Below are 18,060 nucleotides of genomic sequence, written 5' to 3'. Positions count from 1 at the left end.
AACTGTTTGGTAACGTCACAGAGGCTTCGTCAATCTTTACAGTCAGTCGAATCAGTTGTGCATTAATTTGTAGCTTTTGCTCCCATAACCAGCACACAGAACTTTAGCACTGAACATTCCCTGCAGTGGAGTGTACTGCACCTTGAGAGTCCAGCACCATTCATTTGTATTCAATCCTTTTTTCTTTTCTTTTTTTCGAAACCAATTAACCAAATATTTTTTTAGAGCAGTTGTGAATGTTTTGGTCTGATTAATTAACCTGAAGAGTTTTGTGTCCATTCAAGCTGGAGAAGAGCTTCAACATTAGTCACGCAATATTGTCTATGGGAAAAATGAACAGGAAATTAACTTTCAGAATCAAGGGTACCCAGAATGATACTTCGTCCTTCTTTTTTTTTTTTCTCTGTTTGTGTTTTTCGTGGCTTAGATTAGCTTTCAGGGGGTGATTACAAACAGCAGCAAGCATGATCGGTCTGTGCACAGTGAAGGCAATGAGTCTGTGTTACCGTACTGGACGTTATTTCTAACCATTGGATATGTGAAAATGTCTATTTTGCTCGAGTAAATAGAAGTGTAATCAGCAAAAGTGTGAACAAAAACAAAAATGTGTTTAAATTTTTATAATTTTGCTGCAAAGATATTCCTCTACGCATATAAAAAACATGCTAATGCAAAATGTAAATGTTTTAAATAGGAAATGGGACGCTGCGTTTGATTGCAAGAGGATGTTTAAGGATCATAACATTTGCTAACAGCAGAGCATAAGTCGTCTCTCTCTCATTTTTAGTAATAATAGTACATTTTATTTGATGGCGCCTTTCAGTGGCACTCAAGGTCACCTTACATCACATAAAATCTTTCTGTGTGTGAGTTAATGCTCCATCCGCAATGATTATGTCTTATTTGAGCCCGAATCATAATGGATTATTTCTGTAGCAAAGACCCTAAGTGTGAAAGACAGACAAATGAATCCAGTGATGCAGATTCAAGGTCTGAAGTAACACTAAAGTTTGCAGCTTTGTGCAGACACTATCCCTGCAGTGTTTCATGTCGTACCAGCACAAATTACGCCGCGTAATAGCTATCAGTATTAGCCGAGGTTGAATGGCTTCCTGTCATTGGTCCCTGCTAATGTAATCCACTAATTAGCCGCACAATGGTGGCTCTCCCTGTGTGTGCGCAGAGACCCAGGCCTAATTTTGTCCTTGTTAAAGACAGTCGTCCATCATTCTCCGAGGCAAAAAGCACTGATGCTCTCTGTGTGTTGTCTCTCTGAGTCACTGAGGAGAAAAATCCTGCCTCTCACCTTTCCTCTCCGCCTGGATTTCACTCTCTTTCTCTCTCTCTCTCTCTCTCTCTTGCCGGCCCTCGGGGGAGCTGGCTCCTGACAGCATCACACGGAAAAGATAAAATTGAAAAGTCAAAGTGTATGTGAAATGTTTTGGTGTCTGTGCATCTCTGTCTTTGTCTGCTCGCCTCGCTCTCCTCCTCCATTGTTCTCTGCCATCTCTCAGGACGCCTCTCCTTTTGTCTTTGCCGCCTATTTCAATTTCGCCCACGTTCCGTTGAGGAGAAAGTGAGAAAGAGGGACGTTTCAAGGTATTCATTTCGTTCAAGCCAAGCCAGCGCTGGTCTGTCAGTTGGTTTGTAGTTTAATATGTATCTGTCAAAAAAAGAAATACCATAAATACTTCATAGAGCTCCGGGTGACTCATTTTGTTTACACCAGCGTGTTGGCAGGAATATCACCAGAGAAAATGAATGGTGCATGTGTGGATTTCATCAGAGTTGGGGGCTGACCGATGTTTTTTCAGGAATGATACCGACTGTCTAACCCACAAAATTGCATTTCTGTACAACTAAACTGCATTCTCGGTTTTGAGGGAATGCAATTTCGTTTTGGAATGAATGTAATTTCTCACCTGTGACGTTGGAAAATGCATCCAAGTTAGAAAGACCGGCAATTGGACTTTCACCCAGACGACCTTCGACAGACAAGAGACGAACTTGGACTTCAGTTAATTCACTATCTGGTTAGATGTAGGAACCAAAACTACATGGTTAGGTTTAGGAAAATGTCGCACTTTGTTGGACACTGTGACGCCTGGTTGTGTTTAGGCATGTAAACTACTTTAGTGTTTGGAAAAATATCATGGTTTGAGCTTAAAATATGACAAGTCCTGGGTTACCAGGGTTACAAGTCCGGCCCCATCTAATATATGATTGGTTGCCTGAAAATGAGCAACAGTAAAGTCAGTATAATACATAAGAATGATGCATTGATTACACTGAAAAAAGCTTCTTTTCTTTAGAATTAGGGGAGCCTCAAGAAACTCTGAGGATATCCAAGGAACTCTGCTTGCTTAAGGGGAGCCGTTAGTGATTCATTTCAGCCAAGAGGTTGCTTGAGGAGTCTTTGATTACGCAAAAGAGGTTGCTGGGGTTCTTGGGGGGGTTGGCAGTAAATTATGGAGCTCTTTAGGCTACTGGAGATTTATGCACAAGTGTATTTACACTTAATCTTATCTGACTTTCTGCCAACAGATTTGTGTGCAAATAACACTGATGCCAAGTTTCCTTTCTCCCATTTTATTTTAAAAACAAATAACACTATTGTTTAATATTTTTTGTAATGTTTGAGGGTAAAAAAAAAAAATCCACTTTAGTAATACTACAAATAATTATGATAATGAGCTCCAAATCGAACCCCAAACCTCACAAAGAAGAACCGCTATGTGGGTTTTCTCAAGTTCCTCAGGGAAAAACTTTAAACTCAGAAGGTTCCTCAACAATGACAATTGTGAGGAACCCCCCCAAAAATAATACAAGTACTAAGATAACAAAATGCTAAATATAGTACAGTATGGTGTATTAAACAGTATGTTAAACTTTAAACAGAATGAACCCTGTGAGTGATGTGATGAAAACATCTTTGATATGTTTCTACATATCTGACATTTTGCATTTAAAAAACAATTTAACATTTTAGGAAATATGTTGACTCCTGCTGCGAGTTAGTTGCTACCACTCTACTGTCTGTTTGCTAAATATAAAGCTATTGCTAAGAGGCAGTTAACTTAGCACAAAGACTGTAATCTGGGCTGCAGTAGTTTCCTAGAGTCATAGTGACAACCAGCCAAGACATAATAATAATCATAATAGCTTTATTTTCTAGCACTTTTAATAAACAAGGGCTTTTTTTTTTTTTAAACAGAAGATGCAAAAGCAGGAAACCCAGAAGGCATCATGAGGTTTAGGACAGTCAAAACAAGGGAGCAGCAGACATAAAAATACAAAATATGTCAATAATAAAGCAATAAAAAGCTTAATAAGCATGAAAGTATCTCATCACATCAAAGCAAGTCTATAAAATGGTGTTTTAGGCAGTTATTTAAAAGAAGTCACTGATTCTGCAGCCTTATGTCCTCAGGCAGGTCAGAGCTGAGGAGCCCTGATGGAGAAAAAAAGCACCTTTTAGATTTAAGCTTTGAAACTTTGAAACAGCCAGAAGGAAGTGATGATGTGAGGCTGCGAACTGCCTCGTACGATGTCAACATCTCTGCTCTCCAGCCTGAGGCCAGACCCAGACTAGCTTTAAAAGTGATCAGTAAAATCTTAAAATCAATTCTAAAATCAACAGGGAGCCCATGGAAAGAAGCCAGGACTGGGGTGACGGCATGTCGTCTGTTAAATCCACTAAGAAGTCGAGCTGCTGCTTTCTGAACGAGTTGGAGGCGAGGCAGTGACCCCCTGCAAATCTACAGCATGTTGTGATTAAACAAACAAGATGAAATATATCAATTTGGCAAATTTTGCGACTTTTGGTCTGAACCAGCTGTCCAGCTCTTTCCCTGTCTGCAGTTTTTGTGCTTACTGGCTGCAGGCAGCAGCTTCGCGGTGTCATTTTTCATGCTGTTGTACTACACGAGGAAACATCAGGTTTCATTGATGCAGTGCAGTCATTTCATTGTGCCTGATTGTACAGATTTCTCCTTCAGTTTCCAGTCTGGTAACCGCTGCTCTAACCTTCTCAGAAACCCCTCCACCCTGTGGGACGCAGCTGCACCAAAAACAGAGGGAGGGGTTTTCTCAGAGTCCACGTCGTCTCGTGTCCCTTCAGAGACTCCAAAAAGAGCAATACTGAGGAAGGGACACAGCTGACGTGAGGGACAAATGAGAGTTATCTTAAAGCCCTGACAGGTGCTGTTCATGGCAGCAGAGCGGCCGACGGCGAGTCCCACAGAGAGCTGCATGTCGGGGTTTGGGTTGGGTCGGCTTCCTGAGGCGGGGACATATGCTCTTAGCTGGAGTTGTCTCGTCATTCACTTCTAAGCCAGCTTCCAGGAGGGAGTTTGGTGGCTGTCACAGTATATGTGTTTATTTTTGAATGCCACTGTGCGGCTTTACGCTCTTTTAATAGCCTTGCGCATGCTTTTGTGTGCACATGTGTATTATTTTGAGAGCAGCCACTCCAGATAACATAGATAATGTCATTTCCCCGCATGGTGTGACACCTGTGGGAGTGTGCGTGGCTTTCTGTGTTAACGGTGCCTTCCTTTTAATCAGAACCCCCGTGTGTTTCCCCTGTAGAGCTGTCATCCGACGAGTCATGATGGCAGAGCTGCCACTGTTTACACCATCTAAATCCTGCAGCAGGCAGGGGTGAGATTACCAGCCTCTTACCTGTTGCCCTAATCAAAGGAATCATTACAGCACCACTGGATGTTACTTGGAATAGCGCCTTCTAAAAATACGCACTCTAAACACACACACAAGCACAGAAAGGGCAGGTGGAGAGAGCCTTTCGGGTTGCAAAGTACATGTAGCCTTTGTTTGATGTTGTTTATTCATCACTGGACTGTCCTAGCTGCACAGCTCGCTGGAGTTTCCATGGCAGCACTTTTAGGCTCCAGTTAGTTGTCTGTGTTGAAAATGAATCAGCTCTGTCTCCCTAAAATTATGCTCTGATGAAACTAAACTGCATTATTAGTTTATTGTATTAGCGTAAATTACTTTTGTGTGTGTAGTATCACAAATACACTTTTAATTTACTGCTCTACTGTAGCTCCTGTTCTGCTTGTCGACTGATAAGGGTTTTGAAATGCCTTTGTTTCTTTATGTTTTACATGTTTAATTAAAAGAGACCTTTGAACATTTATCCTTCAGTATCGACAGGCTTTTTGTAAGTAATGTGTAGTCAATTAGAAAGACATTGGAGGTGACTACATACAGGAAAATGCAGCTGCTTGAGAGTCAGAGCATTTGTTGTATCCGAAATCAGTTAAATAAGTAATGACAATCAGAAAAATGCTAAAATTTCAAATCCGATAATTGGTCAGGCTGATAATTCAACCCCTGGTTGGTAACTCTGCAAATGGAGGAGAAGCTTCTAATACTTTGTGAAAGGATTGAATTTTAACCCAAACCATAATATTTTCCAAACAGCAAGTGAAAATGTAGTGGAGTAGTCCCAAACAGGACCCCGATCTGCTACGCCACAGAATACGTTTATTTCAAAATGTAATTTAAAAAAGCAGTTTAGTTTTATAGGAATGTAATTATCTGGAGCCAAAGTTAAAATGAACACATTTTACTTTTAAAATAAATACATTTTCATTAAGATAGTTTAATGTAGCTCGTATTGACACCGCCTTGGCAACGTCATCATCACATTTCACATCACAGGACTGCCTGCTTCTTTTATGTGCAAACATCTTCCAACGTGCAATAATTTAAGGGATATTATATTTAGAATCTTCCACATCACCATGATGCCGCTGGGTTTGGTGCTGTTTTTGTTGCTTTTTTATTACTGATGTGGACAGATGTATGTCTGTATTCAATTTTTCAATTTTTTTTTTGGTCATTTTTAGGCACTGTAGAGCAAATTTCATTGTACAAATATGTGCAATGGCAATAAAGCTATTCTATTGTATTCTATTCTATTCTTCTGTACAACTTGGTTAGGTTTAGATACCAAACCTACATGCTTAAGTTTAGGAAAATATCACAGTTTGGGTTAAAAATGTTCACTTTCTTGACATGTTTGAAGCTTCTTCACCATCTTTGCTGCCACAGGGAGTGCTGCCACATGTAATATATGATTGTTAGGCTGAAAATGTGCAACAGCGTAGCCATAAAATGAATCGAGATACTTTAGAAACAAATGGCAGAATATACATTTCCTTCAATCTTAGCGGAGAATGTAGTTTAGCCGTATAGGAATGTAATTGTTGGGAGGGGAACTGGCACTTCGGCTGCGTTTTCAAAATGCTCAGCAGGACATAAATATCTGTCACTGTATATGTGACATGGCTTCCCTTTTTTGGTGCAGAGTGCACCCACTCATCCTCTCCCCTGACTGAAGAGGCCTGTGAACAGCTCTCGTCCACTGAGGCCACTTGACATGTCGAATATTTGATCCACATAAGCTGCCACTGTGGAGAGAGACTCATCCACATGAGAGAGAGAAAGCAGATGACTGAAGGCAGAATAGATGGTGCAGAATCAATACTGACTTCAATATTAGCTTCTAAAATCACTTCTTGATTACCAATCTATTATTGACAGTAATTTCCTTCATGAAAAAGGTAAATAGTTTTTTTTGCAAAAGTTTGGTATGCATGATATTTTAAAAATATTAAATAATGGTTATTTGTGGTTTACGTGGACTTCTTATTTATAATTCGGTTCAGTATGATATACATAACCCAATAACAAATCAATCATTTTTATTACCATCTTTGCCGCAGTAATATGTCTTTATGTTGACTCTGGTATGTCTTTGTGACCGTTTGGGCCCATGTTTGCAAAAGGACAGTGCTGTGAAGCCATTTTCATGCATGACATTCAGATAATTGAGCTACTTAATGGAGGCTCCTTTCCTGGGAAAGACGCATCATTCAGGAAATGGCCATATAGGAAGTAATAGGCAGAGAGCTTGGAAATGGACGTTGGAGCAGTAAAAATGACAGAGTGGCGGACCTCTCCTGAATAGCACCTTAAGTAGAGATGGACTGATACTGCATTTTTGGAGCCAAAGTCGAGTGAAAGATTCTGGTATTGATGCATCCTCTAATATCGTTTGTTTGATTTGTATCGTATATTCATATATACAGTATCCATATATCCATGCATTTTCCTCCAGTCGTCCACTGTTAGGTCTTGGTGGCAGCTGGGTAAGCAGGGCGTTTCAGACATCCCTCTCCTCAGCAATGTTTTCAAAGTCCTCCTGGGACATCCCCGAGGTATTTCCAGGCCAGATGAGATAAATAATTCCGGTCTACCCCAGGGTCTCCTCCCACTGGCCTGGAAAACCTCCAGCTTAACCTTGTGTATATTGAACCTGCTGTTCTACTTACACTAGATAGCATTTTATTGAAAAGGGAAAATGATGGGGGTCATTGTTTATTAACTTTCCTGCAATGTGATTCATAAACTGGTTACTTTGAAGACACCACTTGACTCTGCTCAGCTGTTATGTGTGCTCTGCTACATGCACTGCAGACGATGCTGAGAAAGTTATAAACAGTTGAGTCAGAGCCGTTCTGCTGGACAAACTAAGTGATGACGCTGTTTTTAAAATACTCCAAGCATCTTTTTCTGCATTACGTTCTGTCAAAAACTGTTTTAATGCTGGCACATATTGGACAACTTACTAAGTTTTCTGCAATGCAGCCTAAAAAAATTATGTTTTGGCGATAAAAAGTGACAAATTAACGCTTCACTTCAAATGTTTTGAGTTTGACAGCTTCTAAAGAAATTGTGTTCAGCCAACAAATTACATTGAGTTAAAAGAATTGGCTTTTCTGCAGTCAAAGGTAGTTGTAATTTAAATTACACACAATATTTAGTTGATGCAATTACCATAATTATTATGTCAACCCAACCCATCAAAATAGTGGAAGGAATAGACTTTCTATGCAAGGGTTGGGGTCTAATTTTAACTATGTATTGTGTTAAACTGTTAATAAATCACTTTAATTCATCGCTCTTCAAAATGTAACCCAAAAAATGTTCCGTATAAAAAGTCTCCTGCAAAATGGAACAAAGGGCCTTTCAAAAAAAAAAAAAAATCATCATTAATAAGCAGCGATAATTCCAAATGTTAACACCATCTTCGGAACGGCAGCTCTTCCTGACTGAGTTGTCGAAATCTTTCCAGCGCTGTCTACACTTATCTGACAAAGTTTATCTTGCAAAGTGGTTGTATAAAGAAACCATTACTGCGCTGTTCCTGTGCCGCTCTGGGCGAAGCAAGATGGAGCTGCGATGATGAGGTGAAGGGAGACACAAGCCGAATCACAGCCACCGCTAAGTGCAGGAAATGTTGAGGAATCCGTCTTGTCATCGGCGCAGACGTAAGGATATAAGATGCGTTGCCAAGAGGAGGATTATCCTCCTTTTCCATCTATAGCTTTGTTCCTGTTTCACTCCCTCACGCTGTCGCTTTGTGTGTCCCTTTGACCCAGTCTGTACTTTACATTTCAAGCTTTTAGCACAAACTCTGTCTCATTCTCGCCGACATACCTGCCACTCGAAAACTGCAGCGGAGCAGACGTGGAGGAGGTGCAGTTTGTCTAATTTCCCAGCTCATTTCCAATCGCCTCTCTGACGACGGCAGCCTTTTTCTTAAGGGGAGCAGCTTCCTATTAAAAGTTTATTTAGCAGAAGCCGGAGGAATGATTAAAATTCGGCACTAGCCAAATAGGATGAGGAGCGTTGCGGGGAGCGAGTGATTACACCCCAGTGTGCGTTGTTCGTGCGTACGCTTGTGTAGTGACGGATTTTTTTTATGTCAGTGTTTCCCCTGAAGGCACCACAAGCATCTGTAATATTACTGTACAAGATGAGGCTGAATAATGAAATTAGCACGTCTCATATCTGCAAATTACACTAATTTCTTCTTCTGCCTCTCTCCCTCTTTTCTCTGCTTTCCAGAGCGGTCCGGTGCTATCTTCCAGTGTTTCCCCTCCCCTCAGTTTTCCGTCTGTCACCTGGTAAGTACGCTCACATTCACCTCCCACATATACAGTGCAGACTGAAGCTTTCAGTGTTTGTCAAGCCTTTACGTAATCATCTGCTCGCTGCCTGCCTGGGTGAAGCTGTAAATTGCCGCCACCTTTGCGAAACGGAGCATCATTTCTTGCTAATGTACATTGAAAGGTGTTGTGTAAAGTCAGCAGTGTTGATAGCGCAGGACTGCAGACAGTCCACCTGCTTCTGGTGAGCACAATGAGACAGATATAAGATCTAGACTCCAGCCGTGTTTCCATGATTTATTTTTATGCACATTCCTAAATATCACTTTAGAAAAAATTTATCGAAACAGCAAAAGTTGAAAAAACGCTCGCTTGAGGAGGGTCTTGCCTGTTCTGATAAAGAATTATTGCACTCTCGAAGTTTAAATTAAGAATAAGTACTGACAAAGCAACGTAGCAGCTGTTTCTGCTTCTTTCATTATCTTCATCTCTGGACGGCATGAAACGTGGCCAACACTGACTGACAGGAAGAAAAATTATAATTTGAAAGTTGTTCCCAAATTCGATACACTTTTCTGCTGTAGATGGACAAAATTCTGCTTGTTTCTTCTTCCTCTATGTTGGCAAACAACAGTTTTTTTCACGCTAGTTTATTCGCTCCAAAACAGTTGATGTAAACTGATTTACGTTGCTTTTTGTTTTGGTTTGTTTGGGTTTTTTTGTTGCAAGATTTCAAAACTTTACTTGAAAGCTCTTGGCAGATATCAGTAGAAATATTTAAAAATCATGATGTATTTAAAAAGGAATTCAAATTTCAGTGTATATATATACTGAACATGTCCACATGGTGTTTTTTTTATATGCCGGAAGACACGTCATGAGCGAAATAAGCAGTCAACACCACAGCTGAGCCTTTTCGTATTGAAACCCCACTGCACCAATGACAGTCTCAAAAACATGGATTCAGACTTTTCATTGGGTTTCACACGTAAGAAACCAAATGAACCAATCCTGTCAGCTTACACGATAGTTACTTCAGCATTACAACTTGTCATTGTGCATCACAGAGTAGTTCTACAGTGTTTGAGCGGAGTTTTAGGCGAGCTGGCGTGCTGGAGCTGCAGCAAGAGCGTTGCAGGGACTTCATAGATCTGCACAATCATGGAACATAACTTAGGAAATATGTGAATATGATACACAGAGATGAATTTTTAGGGGTTTAATCAATGACTGGAGAGGAAATGTAAGCAGAAAAACAAAAAATCCCTGTTTCTTGTCCAAGTGTAATTTCTCTAGTGTTGTTTTAATTCTGGTATTGTCCTAATCTCTGTGACACACCTGGTGAACTGCAGAAGGCTAAATAGCACTAAAAATCCAGTTGGCAGTTTCACACCTGTTACATGTCAGCTCAGCACTTCTGGATTATTGTATGTTTTAATTATTGTGAAAATACATTTACACGCAATGAACACATGTCAAGGTCTTCAGAAGGAACGCTGCAGTGTTCAGTTACTCTCAATAGCTTTCTTTCACTCACAGAGGTAGATGCTACACATAAGTAATGAAAACAAGATCCATGTTTTGTTTGTGGAATATTCCATTTTGCTTTTAAAACCTGTTGAATCTGAATGCAGTAACTCACTAGAAGCTGCAGTATTCATGATGCACAATGAATTCACATCTCAGTGTTAATAACGAGTGTTCAGTCGCCGTGTTTCTGTTCCTGCTCAGGAAAGCTTCAGCAGCAGCCAGCTTTAATGTGTCATTCCCAGCTATCTGCAATCGCCAGTTGTTTACCAAAATCGAGGGCCTTGGTGGATGTGTTTTTGTGTGTGTGTGTGTGTATGTGTGTGGCCGGGGCTTTTAATGACGGGGGTAGATGCGTTCTGTTTAGAGATGTGTGTTCTCTGGTAATGCCTGAGGGGGTGGCAGGGCTGGGTGGGCCAGCGAGTCCCTGTGTCGCTGTAAACACACACACTGGGATCCCATTCAGAGGCTGAAATGTGCCTATTTGTGTGTGCGTCTGCATGAGCCGGGGAGCCAGAGGCTATTACTGGCCAGCAGGGTTGCTATGGAGACCAGTGGTGTCAGAGAGGAGCAACATCTGTGGGGTGTTTGTTTGTCAAGACAGGTTTTCCTCTCAGTGTCTTTCTCTTTTTCCCTGTCAGCGCGGTGGTCAAAAGGAAAAGAAAAAAACTCACCAGGGAAAGACCAGCTGAAGTCAGAAAGCCTCGTGCAAAATCCTTAAGTCTCTCGTCATTAATGTTTGCAGAATCGGTAAATATGAATGTAGAGCTGATTTTAAATCTGTGTTTTCTCGGGCAATAGTTCAGCCGCCTCTGCTCAATCATGCTCACAGTAGGCCCTCGGGCTGTCAGTCAGCAGGGACTCGGGGACTCTTTTCACTGGGTTCATGCCAGTGGAAAGCTCACATTCTGGGGAAGCATTTAACCCCTGCCCCCTTGTTGCTCCCTCTCTCCACAGCTCCCCTCTCTATATGGACATGTTCTATTTCCACAGCTCTTTTTCTCCTGGCTGCCTTATCGGCAGCTCAGCAGGGCACAAATTCTCTTTTAATAGGTACTTATTTGGGCAACGGGAGAAGTCCCGTATTTCTGAGCGCACCCCTGACTCCCTCCTCCTGTCCAGCTCTCCTTGTTTCAGACCCTCAAGCTTCTGTTTATTACACATTTTCTCATGATAAGATATCCTCCATTTCCTGGTGTAAACCTTTCAGATGGACAGCAGCGAGCAGAGGGCTGCATCTTCAGTTGTCCTGAATTTACCGTCTTTATTCGAGTATCCATCAATTTGGAGCATTTTAATCCCCTTAAGGTAGCTCCGTATGGTGTTGTTTCACGGTAGCCAGTAAGTCCAAGAGTTTATCTTTAAAAATTAAAATTACATCTTGTCAAATTCAGAGGCTTCTTAAGTACAGGTTCTCACCGGTCGAGCAGAATATGTTGTGTATATCCTCAGTGTTTCTTACCATATTTGGGGAAACCTGGCCTCGGCAGCGCTGTGTGTAACTGGGCAAACCGAACCTTCGACCTCCTAATCTGGTCTAAAAGAGACACACTCAACACAGCGGTGCACAGCTCAGAGTCTGTGACGTAACAGTCATTTTGGAATAATATGGTGTTTTCACTCTGCAGGCATCCCTCCGCAAAGGCCAGTTACCTAACTGTCATCCCCCAAATTAACAAGCTTTTTCAGGTTACCTTCGTCACCTCCGCCATTTATGCCAAGATTAGACTAAGCCTGCAGTTAGATTCTGGTTGTGCCCTCACATGCCTGCAGCAGGATTGTGATATGGATATCATACCCATAAGTGCCTTTGTTACTGCATGACACGGCTCTGTATTAAATAGTAGACATTTTAAGCCTAATTTCTGCCACTTGTAGAACCAAACAGAGCTGCACAATGTATAGTATCGCTGGAGATGCAGTGTGAAACAAGGCTAGTTAACGCAAACACATCATCCTCCAGCTCTTTCTTTCTTTTTTTTTTTTTTAGCTCTCACTGTTGTTATTGTCCACTAGAAGTCTGTCCAAAGTGGGTTTTTCCTTACTTTATTTACAAGACATGGAGTTTGTTGACATACAGGCTCCACGTGTTCAGAGCAAAGCCAGAGAGAAACACTGAAAAGGAAGAGTTGGTTGCAAAATATGGAAACATATTGGCGACAGTACTTCAGTGTCTTGCAGTTATTGCAACCACGGAGCACAACACAGCTAATTTGTCTGATCATTTAAATAAAAAATCGATTACAAAGCTCCGTATGATGAGTGCAAAGTCAGATCTGAATGAAAACCAAAGCAGCAAAAAGATTCTGGATGCTTTTGCCAGTGTTTTCTTTGCCATTATTCAAGTAATCTGGTGAATATTCCTGTATTTTTTCATATTGCAATATATAAGTATTACAGAAGATGAAAATATTGAAGCTTTTCCAAAACCTGTGCAGCCTCAGAACCAGATATGAACCTGTTGTCTGTGTTGCGATAAAAACATTTAAGGCCAAAGTCAGGCAACAACAGAAGTAGAGCCGAAAAAAGTTGAGTTTCACAGTTGAAACCTATTTTTGCAGTTTTCCTCCCGGTGACATTTTTTAATATTTCGTCTGCACCGAAGCCTTTTAAAATCACTTGCACAGACTTCTCTTTCTAATACCAGTGTTCCGGTTGTGCTTCTATTATTAACCAGACACGGACACCATCACCTTGAGAAATGTTCTTTTCCATATTCCATTTGGTGGCCTCAGTCACACATATTCATCACCGAGCGAACGCTGAGGATTTCTACCTACATTTTGAGGCTCTGGTTCATTTTTCACATGTAAACATTCTTAAAGCAACATGCAGTGGGGGATTTTGAGATATTTTGCTTCCATAGGATGTCTTTTTCTTTAGTCTAGTTGAGAGAAAACATCCAAAATACACATTTAGGATGTTTAATTTACACTTTATCTATTCGTATTTGCAGATTTAAATTATAAAACATATATTTAAAGGTCATTTTCTCAGTTTTTTCTAATGCTGTGAACCATGACAGAAGCACTCACATGTACCAAACTTCTCAGTTTTAGTCCTATCTATGTTCTTTTAAAGAAGAGTTTGTCCAAACACCATTCATAGCCTGAGTTATTCAACATTTTATCCCTACAAACATGGTAAAAAATTATTTTTGTGAGTGATCGAAAACCCTCTGTGTGAAAACATTTGGCTATAATATGTCAACAAAAAGAGTGTTTAAGTTGTTTTAGCCTTGTTTGAGTTTCTGTTGAAAAATGGTGCATTTTTTTGGAAGTGTAAGGCATCATTTTCATAATTCAGCATGAATTACAAAAACAAAAAAAAAGCAGCTGTGTGTTTATTGTAAGTAATCAGCTGGGGAAGCTCCATGGTGATATCTATTAGTTAAAAGTTCCACCCTCTTCACCTGTAGGGTCTCCCCTTCAAACATCACTTGTTAGTCTGGTATTTTTTCACTCTCTTCTAATTCGTCTGCCCCCAATTAACTCCCCTCGTGCAGCCGTTAGACTTGCAAACAAAAAGCAGCCTCGTGTGATGTGTGTTTACAGACGGCGAGGGAAGTTTCGACCGGAGAGTCTCAGGGCTGGATTAAGTGGGCTGATGCGTCAGCCTGGCCTCCTTCATTACATTCAGGGAACTCCCTGACTGAGTCGCTTTTTCAAGCAGACACACAAGCATGCATTGCACGCACAGTGAAACATGCAGTACTCTAAATAACTCTGATTAAGATCCCTGATAACTTGGGGACAGCCCTCGGCCCTTCTCCCTTCCCCCTCCTCGCTCCTTCTTCGAGGGCCTTCAGTGTTCCCTCGGTGATGCTAATCAGCGGCCCTCGGGTCAACTGACTCACACAAACGCACTCTTATCCACAATTTGGCGAGGTGCTCCGGGTCGCCATTTATTAGGTGGATGCTCCGTCCATTAGGACACGTGTTAAATACTTTGTGGCACTGAGTTTGGCAGAGGGTGGATGTCGATGACTATGTATAGAACTTGTGGGGATGTGTTTTCCAGTGTTGATGCAAGTTTTAGCAACTCATTTACGTCTTCATCTGCTGTCGCTGGAGCTGAACACGGGTTAGTTGATGCTACATATGTGTTTACCACTGTTTTAATCGCAGTTTGCTGTCATTGACGCCTATAGACATTATGTACGGTATTTGTGCACATATATCATGCCGCTGGGTGTTTATGAAAAACGGACAGTTTCCATCCCAGGCCCAGTTAATTATGTAACGCGGGATCGAGGACGGTGATCCTCAACTATAAAAGGCAAAGAAGAGGGTGGAAGAGGGTCATTTGGCTCGGAAAAAGACATTCTTCCCTTGGACAGCGTAATACTTCCTTTAGCTAGAGTCCCAGAGAAACAAATGGTGATTACGGATTTCTGTACGTACAACCCAAGAAAAGCATCCATCAGCCAACTTCGTTTTTTTCTTCTGTTTATAGCAATTATTCTCTTCCCAAAATCGAGGCTTGGTCATAAGCAGTCTCAGCGACCCTCCGCAGTTTAGTTTTCAAATTCTAAACACTAGATAGACGGTTAATTTGGAGTTCAGACTTAAAGAAAATGGATATAACAACAGTAAATGTTCTTTTTTTTTTAAACTAATAGTTTAGGAAGAAGAGTGATAGTTTGAGCATAACACCTGTCCAAGCTAGAGTCCATATTTTAGCAATGTCCACACTGAACATGCATGAGGGCATGTTTATATTTTTTAAGGAAATATACAGGTTCTTGTCTTTATGATGATTCAGGGGATAAAAAATAAACCAGCAAGCTTCTTCAAGATTAAATACAGTCCAGGCAAGGCTCAACATCAAGGCTGGTCTGGGTCAAGTGGATTTGTTTTTTGTCGGGCAAGTGGAGGAGAAATTTATTAGCCCCACTAGACGAGTTCAGGGTAATAAACATAAACCACAACGTGTGTATTCATGTTATATGTCACTCATGAACAATGAACAACCGTAGATTGTTTTAGTAATCCGGTGTTTTACAAAGACTCTGTCAGTAAATCAAATAATCAGATGATTGAATTAAATTCCAATTCAGTTTTACTTGTATGAGCTCCAGTTCACCATGTGAGTCATTTCAGGGCATTTCACATTGTAAGTTTAAGACAATATTGTATTATATTAGAGAGCAAAATCCAGCTAATCTAATAATTCACTTTGAGCCAACAGTTGGCGACAGCGCATAAAAAAAGCTTTTTTAAAGAGTAAGAGTACTATGTGATGTGAGCTAAAGAAATCAAACTTATATGGGTCAACAGACCTAAAAACACAAATAAGCCTGGACATGTACGCAAACATGGAAACACATACATGGAAATATAAACATAGGCGCCTGGAGGAGCCACAGAAAACCTCCGTTGATGCTCAGTGAGCAATGCGAGGATCAATCGAACAAGCACAAAGGGACTTTCAGGGAATCGCAGTACTGATTAGCCATCCGTTTCCCTGTTCAGCTCTTTCATTCAATCCTCTCCTCGCTCAGACTGCTCAGAAATTGTTCCCTGCACGCCAGGTTTTGTGTAGCAACGTGTAGATCACCAGTCGGCATGCTACACTGAGCTGCAGTTGGGCATGAGGAGGTGTGATAGCCGTGAAATCGGAGATCTTGGACAGTCTATACACAAGCACACAGGATCTCCATCCTTGTTAAGTGCATATTTACTCAGTGAAACACTGCCCCCTCCACACCGGCCTTTTGTTAAGCCACTAAATGAAATGTAAAAACAGACGATATTAACATTGATTTCACTGCCGTATGTGCTGTTTGCTCAAAGAACAGAGATCTTGCTGGTGTAATAAAAACACGGCATTCATCGCAGGGCTCTTATTGAATTAAAGACTGCTCTTATCCAGTGTAAACGGCTGCGGTTTTATGACTTTTGCCTCGACTCTCGTGGCCTGAACGCTGTGTGACTGCTGTGTGAAGCAAACTATGGACAACATGAAGTGCTGACTGCAGGCTGTCTAAAGGGGTACAGTTTAAATTAATTCACAGTAATGCTGATGAACAAACCTGCCAATGTTGTCATCTGCTTGTGATATTAAATGTTACACACATCTAAAAAAAAGAGCAGCAACCTGTTGCAGCTTGCTCCGAGGTTATGTATAGTGAGTTATGTCTGTGTTTTTCTGTGTTCTGGTTGGTTTCAGTCTAAACACTGACTGTTTAATTCAACTAGTTGACCTGAGGTGTTTGTTTTTTGTTTCTTTAACCTGTTGAATAAAATGCAAACATCCTGCGCTAAATACTGTCGTGTCATAGAGTTGCTGATTTCTACAAAAGCGGCTTGACATGGAATATGTTAAAGTTATTCTCACCTGTCTATGCACCTGTCTGTGATGTGCATTTGAACACACCACTAACTGTGTTCTTTTGCCCTGTTGTTTATCATCCTGACGTCCTCCCTGCTGCTCTGTTGCAACCCGTCACATGTATTTACTTTATGTACACTCAACACTGACTCTGTTTTTTATGGCAAATACAATAGCACAATGACATTTTTGTGTTTTTTGGATCGTTAAATGAGATTTGTTTTTGGTGTTGGTGTGTTATGTGCAGCAGATGTGGTGCAAATGTGTCAAGGTAGAATGATATAACGGCTGCAGGACTGGCTCCAATGTGATAATCACAATTGTTATTAGTCATAGATTTTAGAAACAAAATATTTGCGCTGCGGTTTTACATTGAAATAAACAGAGTGTTGCTTTTCACTTCCATGTTGAGCTACATTCTTTTTAAAGTGCATCAAAATAATGCTTCAGATAATGTTCCCCAGAATTTGATGCATCTCCTTCAGGCAAAATCTAAATAGAATGGTGTCCTCATTCGCTGAATAACTGTTTATCGGTAGATGCTACAATTAACTGTGTTCCCTGAATGCCTCACATGCAAGCTAAGCTAGATGCTAGCTAGTCGATGCTAGCCAGTGCACTCAGTTACTGCAACACAGTATCTCTGAAAGTTATGTAAATGAAAGTTACTTTAAGAAGACCTGAGTAAGGCGTTCTGATGTCAGAGCTACGCAAGTTGAAACCAAGTGATTTTATCTAAACAGGTCGCAACCTCCTTATTATTTATGATGCGACTTTTTCTTTTTTCTGTCGTTTTTAAAGAATGTTTTTTATAATGTCGTATTGTTATTGCACAGCCTTGAGGAACAGTCGCAAAACTCGAATCTTTACATGAGAAGCGCAGACAGTGTAAATGTCAATTTCACAGCCGCTTATGGCATTTGTTTGTGGGGAACCACAATCTTGATTGTAATAAATATTCAATTAATTGTGCAGCCCAGAAATGTATTTTGTGTTATTCCTGCAAATGAAGCAGTGCAAGTCAAGCTGCTCGAATATTGGTGGAAAGTGGCTGTGACCAGTGATTCTGTAGCTACACTTATTAATAAATGTACACCAAACACCAAGCTGCTGCACAAGAACTACTCAAACGTTTGTGTTTCTGCACGCGTCAGACTAGGTAGCTATAACTTGATTGTCTTCAAATTTATGCACATTTTGTCGACATACAGTTGACTAA

At 40.8% G+C, this 18,060-nt stretch overlaps 1 protein-coding gene across 1 annotated transcript in view; it reads left to right on the top strand.

The window, feature by feature from the left end:
• Positions 1 to 18,060, top strand: part of LOC103371112 (1-phosphatidylinositol 4,5-bisphosphate phosphodiesterase beta-4-like) — a 59,939-nt gene that overhangs the window by 16,795 nt on the left and 25,084 nt on the right. Inside the window, exon 3 of the mRNA XM_008300338.1 lies at positions 8,941 to 8,999. The gene's annotated coding sequence lies outside the window, so the exon portion shown is untranslated. The remainder of the gene's footprint in view (positions 1 to 8,940; positions 9,000 to 18,060) is intronic.

This window comes from Stegastes partitus, unplaced genomic scaffold (assembly GCF_000690725.1).
Source record: "Stegastes partitus isolate 25-593 unplaced genomic scaffold, Stegastes_partitus-1.0.2 Scaffold1527, whole genome shotgun sequence".
NCBI lineage: Eukaryota > Metazoa > Chordata > Actinopteri > Pomacentridae > Stegastes > Stegastes partitus.
The sequence above is the reverse complement of the archived record's forward strand: the minus strand, read 5'-3'. Positions and strand labels throughout refer to the sequence as shown.